Source organism: Festucalex cinctus, chromosome 9 (genome assembly GCF_051991245.1).
Source record: "Festucalex cinctus isolate MCC-2025b chromosome 9, RoL_Fcin_1.0, whole genome shotgun sequence".
NCBI lineage: Eukaryota > Metazoa > Chordata > Actinopteri > Syngnathiformes > Syngnathidae > Festucalex > Festucalex cinctus.
Genome location: NC_135419.1, coordinates 24,292,102 through 24,307,461, shown reverse-complemented (window position 1 = coordinate 24,307,461; position 15,360 = coordinate 24,292,102). Strand labels below are relative to the sequence as shown.

Genomic DNA, 15,360 nt, shown 5'->3' with positions numbered 1-15,360 from the left:
ATGCATGCTTCAAAGTGCAGTAGAACAACTGTGTGCGCACCCAAACTGCTATTAAAACTGTAAGTGACGTGGAAATGGTGTCCTGTTGTGTGCGTGGCCGCGCGCCGGCTGGCGTCACAGTAGTGACGTAATGCTCTTTCATTTTGGACGGAGCCACTCCGTCCCACAATACGACATGGCTGTTCCCCTTGCATTTAAGATTTTTATCACATTTTACTTTCCCACTCCATGAACCACAAGTACTATATAAAGTTTTCATTTGTTTATAGGAGGATAATGTAAAAAATACAAACGGTAAATACATCTGCAGGTTAGGATTTATTTTATTTTTTTTACTGTGCTGCAAGACATTTGCTGTGCGCTGAGGTGGTGAGAGCACTGCGCAATTGCGCACGCGCGCAGTTTAGAGGGAACATTGTCCTGTATGCTAACAAGTCAACTCAACTTATTTCAACTTTAATCACTGAGCACTTCAAAACAGCCATTGCTGCATGCAAAGTGTTGCACATGGATAAAAATTAGTCATACAATAACGAAGACAGTTAAAACAAATTCACAACATGAACACAGTAAACAAACACCATAAAAAATATTAAATCATTTTTTAATGCAGCTTTTCATTTCATTCGTCCACATTCTTCAGGTAGCAAATATTCCCATCTGTTCAGTATTGGTGTTTCCTGCTCACATTCTGATCCAGGAACAGAGATGCATTGATTTGAAATGCATTCGAATGTCAACAGTGAAAATGCTCAGGCTTATATTTGTCTATACAAGCCCAGGGGGTCCATGGATAAGGCTGCGGGTGAGCAAGAGCAGCAAATTAGATACAGTCCTTCAAAGATGGATTTTTGAGAATTCTTATTCATCCTTTGTTAGTATGATTATTTATTTTCCTCTCCCCTACAACATGACACAAGATTTTGTCTCTCCTTAATTTTCTTCCGCTCACTCATGTTTTGGTTCATATGTTTGTCAAAGTTACTTAGTGAATTTGTTTAGATACGTAACGTATACGTACGTAGACTATGCTTTTAACTTGGGCTGGGTATTGCTGCCAACCTATTGATACGATACGTATCACGATACAGGGTTCACAATATGATACGTATGGCGATACATATGTATCCCAATACATGATCTTCAAGGCGATACGTATCCCAATATTTTACATTAATTGACTTGCATTTTATAATAACAATCATATGTATACTTAAAGGATATGTTTATTATGCTGGATGACAAAAATGTTTTTGGGAGTAGCTCTTCTGGTTTACCACCAAGCGGCATGCCTGGTCTGAATGTGCACACACTGCAGAGTAAGGAGCAGTTTTCACAGACACACCGGGAACATTTATTAATAGGTATGAGCCGATGTGAGCAAAAATATCAAAGTATTAAAATTACAGCTCTAAAATGTGCTTATTTTTAAATATTTGGGGAAATAAAAACAGCATTTTTTTTTCATGTAACACATTCTACTTAGTTTTTAAACAAAATATACGAAAATTGGTACATTAACTTTCAATCCCACGCATTTTCTGACAAGGTAACTCCAGAATCCCACCAGATTTTGCATATTTTCACCCATTTTCAATGCTTATTAGAATATTGTGTGCTATGACTAAATAGACATGGTGGGTGTCGTTTGAAAGATTGGGGTATCCTCTTTCATTAGAAAAAAAAAAAGTATGATTCTACCTTATTCTGTTCTTTAGTAATCATCATTTGAAAATGGCTTGATTTGACATAATTCAAGAATCTCGGGCAAAATAAGGAGAAATTAAGCTTTTTGTGAAATGATGCATTTTCTGCAAAACAGTGACTTTTACAGTAATATTTTTTGGTTTAGTGACATCTCAAATATCTCAACAATCCTTGCCTTCCATAAAACATGAAAAAAAAAAATGAAAATGTGTTTTTGATAGCAAAATAAGGATTTATTTACATATCTGATAGCGTGTGTAAACAGCAATATTTTCACATTTCACAAACTATTTCCAAAATGTTGATCATTTACAGGAATGTTTGTGCGTGCGTGTGCTCGTGTGTGCGTGCTCGTGCGTGTGCGTGCGTGCTCGTGCGTGTGCGCTATTTACGTACTATACAGGGAAATAACAGCTCCATTTTCACATTTGATAAACTATTTACAAATTTGGGGTTATTTACAAAATATGCATGCATGAATGGGTGCATGGGTTTTGTTTTGAAACCCAATAGTGTCTTTTGTGTGATCGCGTGTGAAGCTTTCTTCTGCGTTCAAGGGGGACACGGCAAGATGTTCACACGCTTGTGCCTCTTCCAGTGTAGTAGCTGCTTCTGTAAATTACAGAAAATACTGTGATCAAGATGTAATTTTTATTATTGTTGCAAGGTATTGTGATTTTTTTTTTACCTTTCGGTCGCACTGCGTGTGACTGCGAAGGGGCCATTTGTGTACGCTGCCCCAACTGTAATCGAATGTTGTGCAACATGCGTTAGTTAGTACGAGGTTACAGACATTGCACATACAGTATACAGAAGCATGTCTGTGAATATTCTCATCCATCCAAGTCATTTCATCCCTGTCACATTCAATATACTGAACTAGTACAATTGTGATCACTCGATTTACAGAATGCTAAACGTTAGCTTACCTCCGGGGCTTCCAGGAGCTTTCGGCGATAAATCGCTGCTGCTGCTACCTTCGCCACACTTGAATTGATCTGTTCAACTGGTGAAGGCGGCTCGAGTTCGCCAAATTCGTCACGGATTCCTCGTCAGATGACGTGGACTGGTCAGAGATACGACGATGCAAACTTTCACTCCGTGTCTCAGAGAACCCCGGAGGGGGTGGCTTCTGAAGTGGGCGCCCGTGACGTTTTTGTCGCTTTTCACACTCTCTTATGCAGAATCCGGCTCCTTGATCTTTCTATTCGTCATCTCTTGACCGATCGTGACAAACGCTCTGCTCAAAAGCGTGAGCTTTTGTTTTTAGCGGCCTCCGGTTAGCCGCCGTTAGCACTCGTCTTTTCTCCCCCAGCCACCGGCCCCCACCACTCCACAACACTCCGCCTCTACTAGGAAATCACATCCTTCTCGTGTAAAGAGACCATCACTGCCATCAAGAGGGCACAGTTCGTCACTACAGTGCTTCACGGGCTTAATATTCAGAGGGAAACTGCCCAAGAGTCTCAGCCACCCATTCATAAAAAAAAACACGTTTGACGAACTAGTTCGTCTTCGGGTGACGCCCACCGGGTGTCACATGACGTACTAGTTCGTCGGCGGATTGCAAAGAGTTAAGAAATGTGCCATGTTAAGTTTATAAGTAAATAAATGTTGATATTCTTCCTTGCTTTCATTTATCTTAGCAAGACACAGTGTCCAATCACTGGTGAGCGATTTTTGCATTAATTGAAGGCAATTAACTTCAAAGACGCTGCTGGTTTTTATTTTTTAGCTACAATGCAAGCTGCAAAGGCAAATGTTAACTATCTATTTAAAGTTAACGAGCAATATCGATTCTGACGCCTGCGTATCGATGCGTGTATTGTAATGAGACCTGCAAGGATATATTGCCGTATCGATTTTTTGAGCACACCCCTACTTTTAACCAGCGAAACGATCTAATTAAACACGCACGCATGTACACACTCACTCTTTCTCGCAGCCACGCGCACACACATGCGAGTGATACAGAGGAGATACTTCAGCTGAATCAGTGAGTAGCACCCATCTTGCCTCCACTGAAACCATTCTTACGGCTAATGGAGGTCCTCCAACAAAAAAAGACCAAAACACCTCTGCAGTATGGGACTCTTTCATTGTCTGTAGAAATGATCCATCCAAAGCCATGTGTAAACATTTCCTTTATTATTGTGATCAAAAACAGAATCTCAATTCTCTGTTCAGTAAATATTTATTCATAAGCATACATTTTCTGAGTTTATTAAAAAGACATTATTTAACAAAAAAAAAAAATCTTACTTTTGTGATCAAAAGCACTGATTTGAATCTCAATTTGGCTGTTTTGGCAATAGTTTTCAAATAAAAAAAATTATAGCAACTTTTGCTCAATCCATATCAATTTCATACTTTATTTGACCATTTATTTTAAGTGAGAAAATTGATGCAAACCCCACGTATTTCCGTATTTTGTTTGTTTGTTTTTGTCTTATTCAACAGCACGTTTGTGTTTTATGTGCTTAGTTTGAATTGGATGTTGTTTTTTGAATTACTAAAACAACGCAAAAAAGAAGAAGAAGTATTTCCAATCAAACCACGCCCACTTCTGGTTTAGGCAACACCCCCTCCCCATCTGCGCGTGTTTAATGAATTAGGCGCTCCCAGATTGCTCCATTTTTGCCAGTTAGCGTGGTGCAAAGGCGACGCAAACCTTTAGTGAATAGGCCCCAAAGACGCGTACTTCTTCACAGTTCAAAACTAAATTTTTGTTTTACTTTGTTTTTGCTTGTATTTTGAATGTTGGCCATTTTATCGCATGAAACCATGTCAGTGAATGGTCTCACAAATGATGACTTCTCAGGCCCGTATGAAGCTGATTATCATGTCTAAAGAAACCAATGCTGTCCGACTTTTTAGTGAGGTTCCAAGTGATGAATGCTTTAATTAGCAGCTCTTGTTGTAAATATTGCAATAGATTGGGTTTTAACTTATGGCTATTGTTTTTTTTCCTTGTGGCGGTGATGTTTTAATGTATTATGTGAGTCAGTAACTGTAATAATATTACAAAAATATATTGAGTAACTCGTGACATTACCTCGCTACTGCCTCCATTTAATATATTACGTTACCCCTAACGCTGATGAACAGATACAGATAGTGGTGTACTCGCTCATCCCTGTTAAATATGGCAAGGGAACAGATGGTACACTGATGTGAAACATACAATATAAACATCATTCTTCATATTTCTTTTGAAGTCTTGTAATTAATGTTAAAATGAAATTTCTGCAGAACTATTGAAGCTGTTTTTTCCCATCATATGATTCCATGCATTTCATACACCAGACCAGTTGCGGAAAAGAAAGAAAATTGACTACTACTTTAAATTGCACAACCTCAAGGGCTATTTCCTTTTACTGCGTATGATTACTCTTTTGAAACTACATGAAATGTGTGGTGGATGGCATTTGGAGGTTCATAAACGTTTGACCCACAACCGTGCACAGTAAAAGTTACATAAACACATTTAATAATTCCAGAAAGAAAAAATGGGCGTTTAGAAAAGCCGGAGGTTATTGCAAATTATGATTTATTCAACCTACTCCTCAAAACACTTAATATACATAAATGTAGCCAATATTTGCTGCATATCGTAACAAAAGGACAGAAGTAGGAATAGGCTAGGTATCAGAAGATTAAGGTCCGGCTCGGGAAGAGAGGAGGCAGAGACTAAAGCTTGTGTTTGGTAATTTCACCATGTATTAAATTACAACGTGAACAACAACAACCCTAGTGGACGGGACAAATATACACATATGTACAAGAGGCAAAATGAATGGCCATTCAATGAAAGTAATAAATTTTCAAAATAAAGAAAAGAAGGGAAAAGAAAAGGAACAACTCTTTATCGAGGCACGGATTGAACTATCTGATTGATAATTTCCCAAGTTCTGCAATATGAAGTTCATTGGTTGGCAATCGCACAGTCACAGTTCACTTGCGCAAAAATGTAGTCACAGTTCATGCAACCAGCACTATAGTGATCCGATTGTCCAGCAACCGAGGTGTATGAGTGAATGTGAGTAACTGAAAGAATGAATCCGGAGGGGTTGCAGATCAGAGTGCAAGTGATGGAAAATGCAGGGTTGGCTACGAGAGCCTCCTACCAGCCCGAACAGAGCAGGTGGCTGGGGTTCCTGGCAGGAATCTCCATTTCCTTAGCTGCATTCAATGTTCGTTGACTGTTCCTGGGCTTAGCTCACCATCAATTCAAGTCTGGCCTGTATGAAACAGGACCATCTTAATATTCTTTGTGTACACAAATAAGAAACTACATTGCATAAATAACACTAACAGCATTATCAATCCAAAAGTTCCAATCCATCATCAATATTGTACAATATAAATCTATTAGACATGTCAATTCATCAAAACTAACGTACTATATGAAAGTGCTAAAGTTGTGCAAAATTAGCAATAGCAGCATTAAATTTAATTCATTAGAATAATGTATTCTAATGAAGATGTATAAAACCTACACAATTCAAGTACATTCAATTATCAAAAAGAACAACTTCATTTAGTAAAATACTGTTCAGTATTATTACATTTCAAACAATCAAATCTGGGTAAAACGCCACATTGTACATAAAATACGAGCTAACAGTGAATAATCAGTACCATTAATCACTTCATTCAGTCGTTTGAGAACCATGTCAAAGCACCACAGAAATGGCTCATGTTAACACATGACTCACCAGTTCAACTTTTCAAACAATCGCGACGGTGAAACAATGCAGTCCGGTGCTGGCAGTCGGCTCTACAAGTCAATAAGTAGGCGTTTAAGTTTCAACATAACTATATTCAAGATAGAGCTTTCTAAAAAACCCACCTCGATCCATAAACATTTCCACACGCGTTGCCTGGCTCCTTCCGCACTACTGACCATAAGCGGCTCTTATTGGTGGTACGTGCGGTCACATGACAGAGCGCGGCAATACATCAAAGATCATTTATAAAAGGCAAGAGCGTACACTCAACAGGTCGTCTTGGTACTCTTGTTACACCCTCCCCCCTTTAGACCATGCACCTCCGCGTGCATGTTACACAATGCGAACCGGAGAATCAGACTTTGAGTTTACTACCGGGGTGGCAGTAAATGCCTCGCCGTAGGCATCAGCCAGACTATGGAAAAGCGTCTGAACAACCGAAATCAAAGGATTACCTAAAGTAGAATAGGCAAGGCGGGTGGGTGGCCGTGACTGTCTTAAAGAGCGACGGACAATCTCAGGCTCAACCACCGATGGTACAGTATTTCCAGAGTCATCAAGTACATCTAATTGGTTAGGGACACTCTCAGCCGACTTGACGGATGTCTCTGCTTGGCCACCATTCTCTGCTTCTCCATCCATCTTGTCCAGATCCCTGACTTCAGGTTGGATTGCGACAGACCCATCTGCTGCAGGTAAGCGTTCTTTATTATTTTCCACAGATGGAGGTTGAATTGTGACATCAACAGAGGATCCTCCAAGATCAGCTAAGTGGTCCTCCACAGGTTCAGCAAGTGTAGGCGCTGGTGCGTCCCTCAGTGTTGGCGAGGTCAAGAGACTTGTGGGGCGTGGAGGTGAAAGTGGTTCGGCAACTGTCTTTTTAATTTCAAATGTCTCTGGAAAGGGGTTCGCAAATAAAGGCAGATCACAATCTTCCTCATCACTCAAGTCTTCAGTAATAGGAACAGCATTGTGTTGACTGCGAGTCACTGGTCTCCGAGGGGGTGTGACCTCAGAAGGTGTCTGACAAGAATTAGAAGGTAGAAATCCGCAAGGGAGAAGAAGATCACGGTGAAGTGTCCGAGTTGGAGCATCTTCCTGTTTCTCCTGTCTGACAGTGTACACTGGGAGATCTCCAGCACGACTGAGAACAATATACGTGTCACGCTCCCACTTATCTTCTAATTTGTGTTTTCCACGCAGCCTGACGTTGCGAACAAGAACACGATCCCCAACTTCCAGACAAGATGGAATTATACGTCGGTCAAATCGAGTCTTGTTTCGCTCTGCTGATTTCTCTGCATTCCTGGTGGCAAGTTGAAAACTTTGCTCAAGCCTGGACCGTAACTGCTCGACATATTGTGAATGTGACTTGGTCTGACTCTCTCGAACTGGAAGACCAAAGGCAAGGTCGACTGGAAGACGGGGTAAACGACCAAACATTAGTTCGTACGGTGTAAATCCAGTAACATCACTTTTCGTACAGTTGTATGCGTGACAGAGGGGTTTCACATATTCTTTCCATCGCAGCTTCTGCTTGGGTTCCAAAGTTCCAAGCATACTTAGAAGAGTTCTGTTGAACCGCTCCACAGGGTTTCCCCGTGGGTGGTATGGAGTAGTCCTTGTCTTCACAATGCCGGCAATTTCACAGAGTTCTTTTATAAGCTTAGATTCAAAATCAGGTCCTTGATCAGAATGAAGACGTTCAGGAATGCCATAGTAGACTATGAAGTTTTCCCATAAGCAACGTGCCACAGTCCGCGCCTTTTGATTTGGCGTGGGTAGAGCAAGAGCAAACTTCGTGAAGTGATCTGTAATGACAAGAATGTCTTTGGTGTTGCTTTGGTCCGGTTCTAGTGACAAAAAATCCATACAAATCAATTCAAGCGGCCGGGTGGTAGTGATATTGACCAAAGGCGCAGCTTTCTCCGGAAGGGACTTCCTTCTGACACACCGATCACAGGTTCTGATTTTGGTCTCAACGTCAGCTGACATGCGCGGCCAAAAGAATCTGGAACGTGCGAGATCCAAAGTACGTTCCACACCTAGATGTCCCATGTCGTTATGTAGACTTTTCAGAACCGAGGATCGCAGCTCTTCAGGGAGAACAAGTTGAAATATGGTTTGTTCGCCATCCTGCCTCTTCCTGTACAAAACACCATCCAACAGTTTCAGGCGGTTTAACTCCCGAAGTAGAAGAGCAAGTTCAGGAAGCTCTTGTCTTGCTGTGGGAGGGACTCGCTCGCCGGTTTCCAACTGGTGAATCACTGCTTGGATGGATGGATCAGATCTTTGTTTCGTCATAAGTTCTTGAAGAGATAGAGATGGAACAACTGGCAATCCATGTTGACTTTCATCAATATAGCTTTCGGGAATAGCCTTGGCGGACATAGTCATGGACTCGACTAATGTGAAAGCATGGGAATCAGCAGAGAGAGTCAACGAGCAGGGTTTCACAAGATGGTTTTGGCAAATAGCTGCAACTACATCTGGCGCAACTCCACATGCAGGGTCACCACTGTGATCACAAGTGAACTGGCTGACAAGATCCAAATCAGAAGAAGCATCAGAAGCAGATGTATGTGGACGGCGTGACAGCGCATCGGCATCAAGGTTTTGCTTTCCAGCCCTATACTGGAGTGTGAAAGTATATGTGGAAAGAGCAGCAAGCCAACGATGACTAGCAGCATCCAATTTGGCAGACGTAAGAATGTATGTGAGTGGGTTATTGTCCGTAACCACAACAAAATTAGCTCCATAGAGATAGTCGTGGAATTTCTCTGTAATACTCCACTTCAATGCCAAAAATTCCAGTTTATGTGCTGGATACCTTGATTCACTGATGGAAAGCCCACGACTGGCATACGCAATAACTCTGAGGTGTCCATCTTGCTGTTGATACAGCGCTGCACCAAGCCCTGTGGCGCTCGCATCTGTATGTAAGATGTAGGGTTTCTTCGGATCAGCAAAACCCAGGACAGGTGCAGTGGTCAGCTGGTCAATCAAGGTCTCAAAAGCATGCTGGCATTTTGGAGACCATCTCTCTCCAAAGGGTAGATGCTTTGGGTCCTGATGCTTGGTATGGGGTTTTTTCTTTCCTGACTTGCGAGTGGGTACGTAACCCCTAGTCAAGTCATTCAGCGGCTTGGCTATAGTGGCGTATCCCCGGATGAATCTCCGGTAGTATCCGGCGAATCCTAAGAATGATTTCAATTCTCGCAGGGTTCGTGGAATTGGCCAAGTCTTTAAAGCAGAAATCTTCTCTGGGTCGGTCTCTACTCCCTTTTCTGATACCACATGACCCAGGTAACGTACAGATGTTTGGAAAAACATACATTTCTCCGGGGACAGTTTAAGACCGAACTCTTTCAGACGAGTGAGGACTCGCAGCAAGCGGTCCTCATGCTCTTCCAATGTCCTGGAAAAGATAATCAGGTCGTCCAAGAACACAAGTACTTCTTTAAGATGAAGGTCTCCCATACACTGCTCCATGAGGCGTTGGAACGTCGAGGGAGCATTGGTGACACCTTGTGGCATGCGATTGAACTCCCAGAACCCTAATGGTGTTACAAACGCAGTTTTTTCTTTGTCAACTTCACTCATTTCAATCTGGTAATAACCAGACTTAAGATCTAATACACTGAACCACCTGGAACCAGTCAGTGCAGAAAACGACTCTTCGAGATTGGGAAGGGCGTAGGCATCCTTTATGGTCTGGAGGTTCAGCTTTCGATAGTCAATGCATAGACGAACATCGCCGTTCTTTTTACGGACTACCACGATGGGTGAAGCAAATGGAGAGACAGATTCCCTGATAACTCCAGTTTTCAGAAGATCCCGCAGGTGTTGTCGCACTGCCTCAATATCCTGTGGATGGATTGGCCGTGGACGGTGTTTGAATGGGGTTTCGTCATGCAACTTGATGTTATGTTTGACCTTATTAGTTCTGCCAAAGTCTAGATCGTGATGGGAGAAAACTTCCGGTATTCCATTCAGTTTGTTCACAATCCGTTCTTTCCATTCTTGTGGGATAGATGAATCGCCAAAATTAAATTGTAGATCACGGGGAGGGGGTAGTGTGGAGTCAACCTTCACACTGGCATCATGTGAGAGGATTTGAGGCATTAGCACAAGATTGGCAATCGGGCTCAAGGGTGGAATACACACATCGTGTTCTGATTCATTTTTTATAATAACTGGTACTTTGTGAAAGGCATGCGGTGAAACTGTAATCAGACAATTTACAACACACAGTCCACCTGCCAATGGAGATGCTGGATGTTCAATGAGCACACAGGAGCGTGCTAGTGGGATGCTAGTACTGATTGAGCCTTCAATGACAACAGTCTGACCCCCAGGAATGACAATTGGAGCTTTGCCTGAGAGTCTCACCATTCCATTGGTGCCCAACTGCGCTTGTTGGTGACGTAATTGGAGCAGTTTCAAAACAGCTCGGTACCCATGTGCTAAGGGCTGAAAGCTTCCGGGGTTGCTCTCAATATACTGGTCGTACAAAGGTTCTAGAGTGTTCATTCCAATCAAAACATGTGATTGAAGCTCTGGACGTGAATCTGGAATCACGAGCGCCAATGTAGCCACTTCCATTTCAACCCCCACAAAGTCACTAGGGAATGTTACTGACATCTCAATATACCCCAAGTAGGGAACAGCTTGACCGGCTGCACCTTCAACTTGGAGGAGATCACAAAGGGGTTTCAGTGGTTGAGAGGAAAAATGCTTGTTATAAAATGAAACAGGAACAGTGGTGACTTGCGACCCAGTGTCAAGTAGACAAGAACAGGTTTGGCCCGTGATGGTAACTTCACTTGTACACTTGGATCCTATTAATCCCTTTGGTAATCGAGTGTTGAGAGGTGGTGACGAAGTCAACTCTGTACAGGTAACTGAAGGAGAGTTCTTGGGACATTGCTGGTCCGAAGCAGTTCCAGTGCGCCCCGTAACAGGAACTGGGCTCAGTTTAAAGACTGGCTTGATGGGGGATTGGATTTGTGCCATTTCTGCAGTTTGTCAGCATGCTGCTTCTTCTTGAAAATCACCAAAGCAGAATTCGGGGGATTGTCACACGCTGGTTTAATGTGTCCGTCTTCCCCGCATCGATAACAAAAACCTGGCTTCGGTCCTGCTGGTGCGGGTCTTAAGGATCGTGATGCAGATTTTGGTTTGGCACCGGAACCAGGAGGGATAGGTTTTGCTGATGACTGCTTCTGAGCGGATTGGGCTGCAGTCAAAGCTGCCAACTGTCTCTGTATGTCTGCTAACTGTTTTGTTAACTTTTCCAGTGTTATGGCTTGATGGTCTTCACCCCCAGCATAAGCATATTGAGCATGAGTCATGGCCTTTGTTTTGGATGGACCGAGATGCTGCTTCATTCGAATGGTCTTTGCTGCTTCCCTATCCTCCTCAGTACGCAACAGCAGTAATAATTCAGCAAAAGATGGTGGATTATGCTTTCGTTGCTTGAGTTGGAGTTCGGAGATCAATGTATTGTCCCAACACCCTCTGCAAAACTGGTTAAGCAGGTGTTTGTTGGTTTCAGTGTGTGGGACCCCTCCTCTCTTAATGGCTAGACTGAGGGCAACCTGCAACCGCTGGAGATATGAAGATGACTTTTCTCCTGCATCTTGGAAAGTGTCCATGAATTTTGCAAAGAGCTCATCGCCATCTTGCACGGTACTGTATGCTGAATCCAAAATTTGAAGATAGACTGCTGGGCGTGTTTCTGGTTTCAAATGCTTGACCATGTCTGCAGCTGGAGGCAAGAGACTTTCAAAAATTTTTCTTGACCGTTGTAAGTCGGAGAAAGATGGATCATTTGACATCAGATCGACAGTAGAACGCCATGTCTCATAATCTGATTCATTCTGGGGGCGGGGCAACCTCCCAGAAAAAGCCCTGAGTCGCTGGCTAGAAAGATGAAGCATTGCACTGTCCTCATTTTTAACTATATGCTCTACCACATAACGCTGGACTTCTTGTGGATTAAGATCAGAAGCGGCATTATGTGGGAAAGAGAATCTTGGTGTATGTGAAGTCTTATGTTCCGGCTCGTCTGATTCTTGACTCGAGTTCTCAGCATTAGAAGTGGAGACAGCCAGCGAATTTAAGGTGACATCAGATGGTGGCAGTGGGTTAGATTGGGCAAGTGAGGCAGAATCTTGTAGGGCTGGCCTTAATTGCGTAACAGAGTGGCCAAGCAGAGACATCACCTCATTAAGGACTTCTGTAAAATCCTTTCCTGTACGCTTAGCCAAGTCTTTTAATTCTAATAAATAAGCATCAGTTTTTAGCTTCTCTATTTGAGTAGCACACACTGTTGACAGTTCTAAAATATCATACGTTAGTTTTCCATCATCGCTCACAAATGTGTATGGCAAAGTGTCACGAAGTGCAACTATGGCAGCACCAGATTTATACTCAACAACCCATTTACGGTTAAACACAGACTCTGGCTCATCAATAACTTGACTTTTTAAAATTGAGCCATATTTTGTCAAAAATCCTATGACTTCTTCATCCGTTTCTGTCTTAGTGACTCCTTCAATCAAAACTGCATTGGGTATTTTTATGCCATGGTTCTCAAACACATCCATTTTAATGTTGTATATTTCTCTGTCCACAACAGTTCTGCCAACTCTCTCCTGGCTAGCTCACCAAATTATGTAGCCAATATTTGCTGCATATCGTAACAAAAGGACAGAAGTAGGAATAGGCTAGGTATCAGAAGATTAAGGTCCGGCTCGGGAAGAGAGGAGGCAGAGACTAAAGCTTGTGTTTGGTAATTTCACCATGTATTAAATTACAACGTGAACAACAACAACCCTAGTGGACGGGACAAATATACACATATGTACAAGAGGCAAAATGAATGGCCATTCAATGAAAGTAATAAATTTTCAAAATAAAGAAAAGAAGGGAAAAGAAAAGGAACAACTCTTTATCGAGGCACGGATTGAACTATCTGATTGATAATTTCCCAAGTTCTGCAATATGAAGTTCATTGGTTGGCAATCGCACAGTCACAGTTCACTTGCGCAAAAATGTAGTCACAGTTCATGCAACCAGCACTATAGTGATCCGATTGTCCAGCAACCGAGGTGTATGAGTGAATGTGAGTAACTGAAAGAATGAATCCGGAGGGGTTGCAGATCAGAGTGCAAGTGATGGAAAATGCAGGGTTGGCTACGAGAGCCTCCTACCAGCCCGAACAGAGCAGGTGGCTGGGGTTCCTGGCAGGAATCTCCATTTCCTTAGCTGCATTCAATGTTCGTTGACTGTTCCTGGGCTTAGCTCACCATCAATTCAAGTCTGGCCTGTATGAAACAGGACCATCTTAATATTCTTTGTGTACACAAATAAGAAACTACATTGCATAAATAACACTAACAGCATTATCAATCCAAAAGTTCCAATCCATCATCAATATTGTGCAATATAAATCTATTAGACATGTCAATTCATCAAAACTAACGTACTATATGAAAGTGCTAAAGTTGTGCAAAATTAGCAATAGCAGCATTAAATTTAATTCATTAGAATAATGTATTCTAATGAAGATGTATAAAACCTACACAATTCAAGTACATTCAATTATCAAAAAGAACAACTTCATTTAGTAAAATACTGTTCAGTATTATTACATTTCAAACAATCAAATCTGGGTAAAACGCCACATTGTACATAAAATACGAGCTAACAGTGAATAATCAGTACCATTAATCACTTCATTCAGTCGTTTGAGAACCATGTCAAAGCACCACAGAAATGGCTCATGTTAACACATGACTCACCAGTTCAACTTTTCAAACAATCGCGACGGTGAAACAATGCAGTCCGGTGCTGGCAGTCGGCTCTACAAGTCAATAAGTAGGCGTTTAAGTTTCAACATAACTATATTCAAGATAGAGCTTTCTAAAAAACCCACCTCGATCCATAAACATTTCCACACGCGTTGCCTGGCTCCTTCCGCACTACTGACCATAAGCGGCTCTTATTGGTGGTACGTGCGGTCACATGACAGAGCGCGGCAATACATCAAAGATCATTTATAAAAGGCAAGAGCGTACACTCAACAGGTCGTCTTGGTACTCTTGTTACATAAAGTCAGCATATTTTTCGATGATATGCACCACCGTTTTCTCTCATTACCTTGACATGCTCCGCTTTCACATTCACTAATAATTTCGCTTTTGTTTCACTTAGACGTCACGGTGGATGACTGGTTAGCACATCCGCATCCCAGTGCAGAGGACGTGAGATCGAGTCCGGGCTTCGGCCTTCCTGGGTGGAGTTTGCATGTTCTCCCCGTGTGTGGGTTTTCTCAGAGTACTCTGGTTTCCTCGCACATTCCAAAGACATGGATGGCAGGTTAATTGTGCGCTCCCAATTGTCCCTAGGTGCAATTGTGACTCAGTGTGGATGGTTGTTCGTCTGTGTGCCCTGCAATTGGCTGGCAAACAGTTCAGGGTGTACCCCGCCTGGCTGGAGGCACCCGACGCAACCCTGGTGAGGAATAAGTTGTTAGGAAAATGGATGGATGGAATTTCACTGTGGAGTGACTTTAACAAAAATATGTTTTGATCATGAATACTAATAAAGTACATCAATGACAGTCACACATGAAAACTAAAAGCAAATCTAGCCAGAAACACGGTCTAAATCTGCACAGGGGCGGTGTAGACCAAGTTTTGGTATTTTTGCAGAAGCACATAGCTTCACGCAGTTAAAAGCTGTGTTTTTCTGCCATTGTGGCCATAAACACAGCCATCTTGATTTGATGCAAATCGAAGAAGCTCCTCTTATTCCTTTTATAATTAGCATGTGAGATGTGCAGTCCTTGACATGGCGGATGCAGTTTGCTGCAGGTGACTGATGCAAAGTCCGTTTATAAAGAGCTGCAAACAGA

The 15,360-nt window shown here is 42.2% G+C and overlaps 1 long non-coding RNA gene across 1 annotated transcript; it reads right to left on the bottom strand.

Annotated features, from left to right (window-relative positions):
- Positions 1 to 5,317: 5,317 nt before the first annotated feature.
- Positions 5,318 to 14,569, bottom strand: LOC144025669 (uncharacterized). The gene is made up of 3 exons (XR_013284936.1): positions 14,246 to 14,569; positions 13,655 to 13,768; positions 5,318 to 5,948 (listed from the first exon to the last, which is right to left on the bottom strand). It is a non-coding gene; the product is annotated as an uncharacterized LOC144025669 (long non-coding RNA).
- Positions 14,570 to 15,360: the final 791 nt, after the last annotated feature.